At 37.6% G+C, this 8,495-nt stretch overlaps 1 pseudogene across 1 annotated transcript; it reads right to left on the reverse strand.

Moving 5' to 3' along the window:
- Positions 1–4,879: 4,879 nt before the first annotated feature.
- LOC306652785 (vacuolar protein-sorting-associated protein 36-like) lies at positions 4,880–8,280 on the reverse strand (annotated as a pseudogene). Its single transcript has one exon. The product of its transcript is annotated as a vacuolar protein-sorting-associated protein 36-like (transcript).
- Positions 8,281–8,495: the final 215 nt, after the last annotated feature.

The raw sequence follows: 8,495 nt of genomic DNA on the forward strand, positions 1-8,495 counted from the left end.
CCCACACCAAGGCACGTTATAATGAAAATACCGAACATACAAAATAAAGACAGAATTTTAAAGGCTGTGAGAGAAAAGAACCAAATTACATTCAGGGGGAAACCAATACGCATATCAGCAGATTTTTCAATCCAGACCCTAAAAGCTAGAAGGGCCTGGAACAACATTTTTCAAGCCCTGAAAGAAAATGGATGCCAACCAAGAATCTTATACCCAGCAAAACTTACCTTCAAATTTGACGATGAAATAAAATCCTTCCATGATAAACAAAAGCTAAAAGAATTTACAAAAAGAAAGCCAGCATTACAGAACATTCTCAACAAAATATTCCATGAGGAAGAGATGAAAAACAAAGAAGCAAATCAGCAAAGGGAGGAATTATCCTAAAGGAATTGTCAAATAAAGGAGGAAACAAGTTGTGTCAAACAAATAAATAAACAAAATTTTAAAAATGAACCAAATGACCGGGAAACCAAATCATTTCTCTATAATAACCCTGAATGTTAATGGCCTGAATTCATCAATCAAAAGACATAGACTGGCAGACTGGATTAAAAAGAAAGATCCAACAATATGTTGCCTGCAAGAGACTCACCTCATAGAAAAAGATACCCATAGATTAAAGGTGAAAGGATGGGGAAAAACATACCATGCACATGGACTCAGCAAAAAAGCTGGAGTATCCATCCTCATTTCCGATAATGTGGACTTCAAGCCAAAGTTAGTCAGAAGGGATAAAGAAGGTCATTTCATACTGCTTAAGGGAAGCATAAATCAGCAAGATATAACAATCATAAACATCTATGCCCCAAACAGTGGCTCATCTATGTATGTCAAACAAATCCTTCTCAATTTCAGAAACCAAATAGACCACAACACAATAATACTAGGTGATTTTAACACGCCTCTCTCACCACTGGACAGATCTTCCAGACAAAAATTGAGCAAAGAAACCATAGATCTCAACAACACAATCAATAATTTAGACTTAACGGACATTTATAGAATATTCCATCCAACCAAGAGTGAATACACTTTCTTCTCAGCAGCACATGGATCCTTCTCTAAAATAGATCATATATTATGCCACAAAGCTAATGTTAGCAAATACAAGAAGATAGAGACACTAGCATGTATTCTATCAGATCATAATAGATTGAAGTTAGAAATAAATGAAAGAGTAAAACACAGAAACTATTCCAACATCTGGAGATTAAACAATATGCTATTATATGATGAATGGATAACAGAAGATATTAGGAAGGAAATTAAAAAATTCTTAGAGGTAAATGAGAACAAAGAAACATCATATCAAAATCTCTGAGACACTATGAAAGCAGTACTTAGAGGGAAATTTATTTCATGGAGCGCATTTAATAAAAGAAGTAAAACTCAACAAATAAACAACCTAACACTACAGCTCAAAGCCTTAGAAAAAGAAGAACAGAACAGCACCAAAAGTAGTAGAAGACAGGAAATAGTTAAACTCAGAGCTGAAATCAATGAAATTGAAACAAAAGAAACAATACAAAAAATTGACAAAATAAATAGTTGGTTCTTCGAAAAAATAAACAAAATTGATAAACCTTTAGCCACACTAACAAAGAGAAGACGAGAGAAAACCCAAATCACTAAAATTCGGAATGAACAAGGAAATATCACAACAGACAGGATGGAAATACAAAACATAATTAGAAGCTATTTTGAAAATCTATACTCCAACAAATAGAAAATTTCGAAGACATCAACAGGTTTCTAGAGATATATGAATTGCCTAAACTGAATGAGGAGGACATAAACAATTTAAATAGACCAATTTCAAGTACTGAAATAGAAGAAGTCATCAAAAGCCTACCAACAAAGAAAAGTCCGGGACCAGATGGGTTCTCAGCCGAGTTCTACAAAACCTTTAAGGAAGAGCTCATTCCAATATTTCTCAAAGTATTCCATAAAATAGAAGAGGAGGGAACCCTCCCAAACTCATTCTATGAAGCCAATATCACACTGATACCTAAACCAGACAGAGACTCATCAAGGAAAGAAAATTTCAGACCAATATCCTTAATGAACATCGACGCAAAAATTCTCAACAAAATTTTAGCAAATAACATACAAAAACATATTAAAAAGATAGTGCACCATGATCAAGTGGGTTTCATCCCAGGGATGCAAGGTTGGTTCAACATCAGGAAATCAATAAACGTAATTCACCATATTAATAGACTTAAAGTCAAGAATCACATGATTATTTCAATAGATGCAGAAAAAGCATTTGATAAAATATAGCTCCCCTTCATGCTCAAAACACTAGAAAAAATAGGGATAGTGGGAACATTCCTTAATATTGTAAAGGCCATTTATGCTAAGCCCATGGCTAATATCATTCTAAATGGTGAAAAACTGAAAGCATTCCCCCTGAAAACTGGAACAAGGCAGGGATGCCCTCTTTCACCACTTCTATTCAACATCGTTCTTGAGACTCTGGCCAGAGCAATTAGACAAACCAAAGAAATTAAAGGGATACAAATTGGAAAAGAAGAACTCAAACTATCCCTGTTCGCTGATGACATGATTATATATTTAGAGGAACCTGGAAATTCCACCAGAAAACTCTTAGAACTCATAAGTGATTTCAGTAAAGTAGCAGGTTACAAGATCAATGCCCATAAATCCAACGCATTTTTATACATAAGTGATGAATCTTCAGAAAGAGAAATTAGGAAAACTACCCCATTCACAATAGCCTCGAAAAAATAAAATACTTGGGAATCAATCTCACAAAAGAGGTGAAAGACCTCTACAATGAGAACTATACAACACTAAAGAAAGAAATTAAAGAACACCTTAGAAGATGGAAAGATCTTCCATGTTCTTGGATAGGAAGAATTAATATTGTCAAAATGGCCATACTACCTAAAGTGCTATACAAATTCAATGCAATTCCAATTAAAATCCCAATGACGTACCTTACAGAAATAGAGCAGGCAATTATGAAATTCATCTGGAAGAATAAGAAACCCAGAATAGCTAAAGCAATCCTTAGCAGGAAGAGTGAAACAGGGGGTATTGCAATACCAGATCTTCAACTATACTACAAAGCAATAGTAACAAAAACGGAATGGTATTGGTACCAAAATAGAAAGGTAGATCAATGGTACAGAATAGAGGACACGGACACAAACCCAAATAAATACAATTTTCTCATACTAGACAAAGGGGCCAAAAATATGCAATGGAGAAAAGATAGTCTCTTCAACAAATGGTGCTGGGAGAATTGGAAATCCATATGCAACAGAATGAAACTAAACCCATATCTCTCACCATGCATGAAACTAAACTCAAAATGGATTAAGGACCTCGGAATCAGACCAGAGACCCTGCAGATTATAGAAGAAAAAGTAGGTCCAAATCTTCACCTTGTTGGTCTAGGACCAGACTTCCTTAACAGGACTCCCATAGCACAAGAAATAAAAGCTAGAATCAACCACTGGGATAGATTCAAACTAAAAAGCTTTCTCTCAGCAAAGGAAACTATCAGCAATGCGAAGAAAGAGCCTACAGAGTGGGAGAATATCTTTGCCAATCATACTTCAGATAGAGCACTAATCTCCAGAATCTATAAAGAACTCAAAAAACTCTACTCCAAGAATTCAAACAGTCCAGTCAACAAATGGGCTAAGGAAATGAATAGACACTTCACAGAAGAAGATCTACAAGCAATCAACAAACATATGGAAAAATGTTCAACATCTCTAGTAATAAGAGAAATGCAAATCAAAACCACCCTAAGATTCCATCTCACCCCAATTAGAATGGCGATTATCAAGAATACGAGCAACAACAGGTGTTGGCGAGGATGTGGGGAGAAAGGTACACTCATACACTGCTGGTGGGGCTGCAAATTAGTGCAGCCACTATGGAAAGCAGTGTGGAGATTCCTTAGAAAACTTGGAATGGAACCACCATTTGACCCAGCTATCCCACTCCTTGGCCTATACCCAAAGACTTAAAATCTGCATACTACAGAAATGCAGCCACATCAATGTTCATAGCTGCTCAATTCACAATAGCCAGACTGTGGAACCAACCTAGATGCCCTTCAATTGATGAGTGGATAAAGAAACTGTGGTATATATATACTATGGAATATTACTCAGCCATAAAGAATGATAAAATTATGACATTTGCAGGCAAATGGATGAAATTGGAGAATATCATGCTAAGTGAGATAAGCCAATCTCAAAAAGCCAAAGGACGAATGATATCGCTAATAAGTGGAGGATGACACATAATGGGGGGGAGGGAAGGGTTAGAGTTAGGGTTAGGGAGGGGGGCAAGTATGGAGGAAGGAACTACTGTATGGAGGGTAAAGAGGGGTGGGAGGGGTGGGGGGAAGGGAAAAAAATAACAGAATGAATCAAACAACATAAAAGATAACTAAAATACTAAAATCTTGAAGTCATAAATATTTATAAGTAAAGCTTAATTAAAAAATCTAAAAGAAAAAATTCTTAACATACTGGCTTGGTATGACTAAAAGTTTATCATTTTCACATGTTTTTCACAGAGTATTTATAAAAGAACACCAAGTTAAGAAAGTCATTTTAATATTTTGCAATCATTTTACTGTATGTACATTAATACCAATCATTTAACCTTGAAAACAACCTTCACTTATAGAATGTAAAAAAATTTTCTTGACAGGAAGTGACTAGAAATAGTCCATTACCATAAAGCTACAAAGAGATTTGTGCCCCTATGAGCAAAGTTAGGAAAACAAAAATAATTATAACAGTGATTAGCACCAAGGCAGAACTTTTTTGCACTTAGGGCCTGCTTAGTTGTATCTAAATATAACGTCTAACAATAAAATACAAAATAACACCTCATTTGTCAAAAAATAATAATACAAATGGAGGTCTGGAAAGTGAAGAATGCCCACTTTAAAAATAATAAAATCAACTGCACTTATTGTTTAGTTAGTGTGACATCTGAAAAGTATATTCATGTCACTTTTCTTCCTCTTTAGTTCACTTTAAACAACTCAGATTGTTCCACTTTTGTTCATCTATTGTCACATTAAAGTAAATAAACATGTTGAATTATGTAGGCTTGCTGTAATGAAACCCAACTATTAGAACTAGATCCAGCAGCTCCAACAACCTTATCTGCAAATACTCCAACATGTGAAACAGATTATTATTTATCTTTGCTAATTTTAAGAACCCTAGCGAGAAGAGATACCGTGGTGTGTGTGTATGTGTGTGCATGTGTGTGTACACACGAGTCTGCCAGAGCCATGTGACAGAGTAAGTGCAACCCAGAGGGAAGATGTACAAACAAGTTTACCTTATGGTCCAACTAACCCCCTAAAAGACTTGGGTGGCCAGACACTGAATTACTCCCAAAATAAACCTGAGGCTGAGCAATGAGGTAATTAGGGGATCTGTCACCACAATGAAGAGTCAGTGACAGGTTTGGAAAACAAAGACTAAAGCAGGATGCCTTGGCCACAGCATTCCCATGACACTGGAGAACAAGCAGCAACAGACACTTTTCAGAACGGGATCAGGGGTTGGGAATCCCCTTATCTGTGGCTGAGGACCTCGGCACCTCCCAAGGGGGCATCTGCAGTGGCTTCTATCTCATCCAGTGGGAAAGTCCTGCAGTGTGCACCTGGGCACCCCTCCTCCTGGTGCCAAGGGTTTTTCCCATTCATACACTATCCCCTCTGGAGAATTGGCCAAAATCATCACTACTCTTCTGTGTCCAACTCAGTCTCAGAAAAGGGTCTCCTGTCCTGTGGGGTCCCTGAGTTGGAGGTAATGCTGATATGCTGCACGCTGTAGAGCAGTAACACATGAAGTCAGGCAGTCTACTTTAAGATTCAAGCACTCTACAGGCAACAGTAGCCAGTTATTGTTATCTTGGTAATACCTTTTACCAAGACAGTTCACACAATTTATAATGCATAGGACAAAGAAGAAAAAAATATTTCTGGAATATGATATAAATATTTTTTTTAAAGTTCAGTGTTAAAATTCCTTAAGGGAGGAGAAGGAGGCATATTACTCTTCCACTTTCTGTCCCCATCCTTGGCTTCCAGGTAAAAGAGCACTAAGGTTCCTGTGAAATTAGCTAAAGGTTCCCACTGCCCTTCCACCCATGGAACAATTCCAGGGAATTCCTAAGCCATCTACCTCCCAAATTTGTAATAGTTTAACTCTGGGCATGTCTACACAGCTCTTTAATTCAGTTTCAAAATCCACAGCATTTTTTAAACAAAATGACACAGCAGCATTCTTTAAATGTCAGCCCTGAAATCACCACTTTAAAAAAAAAAAAAAAAAACTACTCAAAATATAAATGGAAGTCAAATAAAATTTTCTCCTTTTAAAAAATAAAAAAAAAAATTTTGCTGTGCTAGGGCTTTAAGCCAGAGCCTCATACATGCCAGGCAAGTGCTCTACCACAGAGCCACATTCCCAGGACTCTCCTTTTTTAAAGGTGTTTTATTTGGTCCATTGAAGACATGCCCATGACTGCTTTGAAAAGCCCTAAGGAAGAGCCTTATGGGGCATACTGCAGCTTGGTATTTTGTTCCAGTGTTGTCAGGTTCTTATACTACACTGTAGCTATGTCTTCCTTCAAGAAAACCCCCAAAATGGGTACATCAGACACAGAGGAAAACATTCATAATTCAGTGAATTTTAGTCATACCAAATTAATAATCTAACCTACGCAAACATGCAACTTCTCTTTTTCCTCCTTCAAGGACTTAAATTCCCTTCTTTACTAAATGGTTACTTTTGGGAACCAAATTAAAACCTACTTTACTTCAAGTTAAATTCTGCTCAACTATAGCATGATTTGAAATTCATATTAGCATTTGTTTTCTGTATTTTCCTTTATGTATCCTAAATAAGTTTCCAGAACCATAATATTTAGGGAGAGATTAAAAGATTTTTATCATTCTAATAAATTTTCAGTTTATCGGGGTTGATCTCTTAGCTCAGTGTCATACAGCCTACCAGATATAAGTATGGACAGAAAGTATTTCAAATACAAAACCTTTCGCTCTGTGTCATAAATAAATTTGGGTAAAACCGCAAGCCTTCTACTGAGTCATCTCGGCAAAGATGACCCATCTTCTCTGCAAGCAGCAACCTCTCTTTGGCCAGAAGGACAGACATTCCCACGAGCTTAGCAAACTCTTCTGATGTTAGGGATCCTTTTTCTGAAACTGTCTCCAGGGCCGAGGCCACCATTTCCTCTTCCTTGTGAGACTGAAGCTCAATTACCATGACACCACTCTCAAAAACCCGGAGCCTGACAGGTAATTTCAGTGCTTCCAGCATCTTGTATGCATTCACTAAATCTTCTGGTGAGAGCAATTCCATTCCTCGAGCCCGGTTTACTAAACAGTACACCTCTGTGAGTGACATTATTCCCCCTCGTTCCTCTAAAGGCACCTGTAATATTCCAGCCAGCTGTTTAGCCAGCTGCATGTGGTACTATGTCCCTGAGCCGTAGGTTTCCCTGTTGACTGGGTTAGCTATTCCCATGCTCAGCAAGTAGGACTTAAACCTGATGGTCTCATCTTCTGTGATGTCACCCTGCTTCTCTTTAATTTTATTAGCAATTGATTTTGATAACTCCACCATTTCTTTAGCCTTGATCATTAGCTTGCTCAGGTCTTCAAAGGCCTCAGAAATGTTTTTGTCAGTTTCTTTTCTTTTTTTCTTCCAGTTTCCTTTCAATACCTACAATTCCCACAGCTCTTACTCTTCCTGGCTGGGGTCCTCTATTTGTTTTTATCGACTGAGAAACTGGTATATTCTCCCATCTTCTCTGGTCATTTCCTCTGATAAATGCCTGTAAAACTCAATCTGGCCATGTTCTTTGAAGGAGAGTTTGATGTAGGAGTTTTTACTACTCTGGAATGGGCCAGGTTCTTTGGTTGGATGAGCTGGATGCAGATGAACCACTATTTTGGCACTCTTCCCAATTCCAGCTGCCTGTTCCTCAATGAATACAATGTGGGACAGAGGAATGGCCATGCAGCACTCATGATTTTTCTGATCTCTCCAAATCAGTCGGTGTGTACTAAGAAGGAGGGTTCCAGCATCAAATTTTAACTTCTCTTCGCCGTCGTAGATTCGCACCCCGCGCTGCTGGATCACCAGGGTCTCATTGATCTCCAGGAAGCCGCTGGTCCACACGAAGGTGTCCATGGCCGCCGCCAGGCCGGCCTCCGCCGCTCGCCAGCGCCGGCGCTCCCAGGCCCACATTTGAATTTCTAAAGTAAATGTAAAACATGGTATAATAATAGTTTTGTGATTGGATATTACTGGAATTGGATATTTTTATCTGATATTTATAGAAGTATACAGAACTATGGAAGTCGATCCATAATTTAAAAATGATGTACAGTCATAAAATCATTGATTATTTTGAGCTCAATTTGTCTTCTAGAATATTCTGAAAAGAAAGGA

Source organism: Sciurus vulgaris (genome assembly GCF_902686455.1).
Source record: "Sciurus vulgaris genome assembly, contig: HiC_scaffold_580_arrow_ctg1, whole genome shotgun sequence".
In the NCBI taxonomy this organism is placed as follows: Eukaryota; Metazoa; Chordata; class Mammalia; order Rodentia; family Sciuridae; genus Sciurus; species Sciurus vulgaris.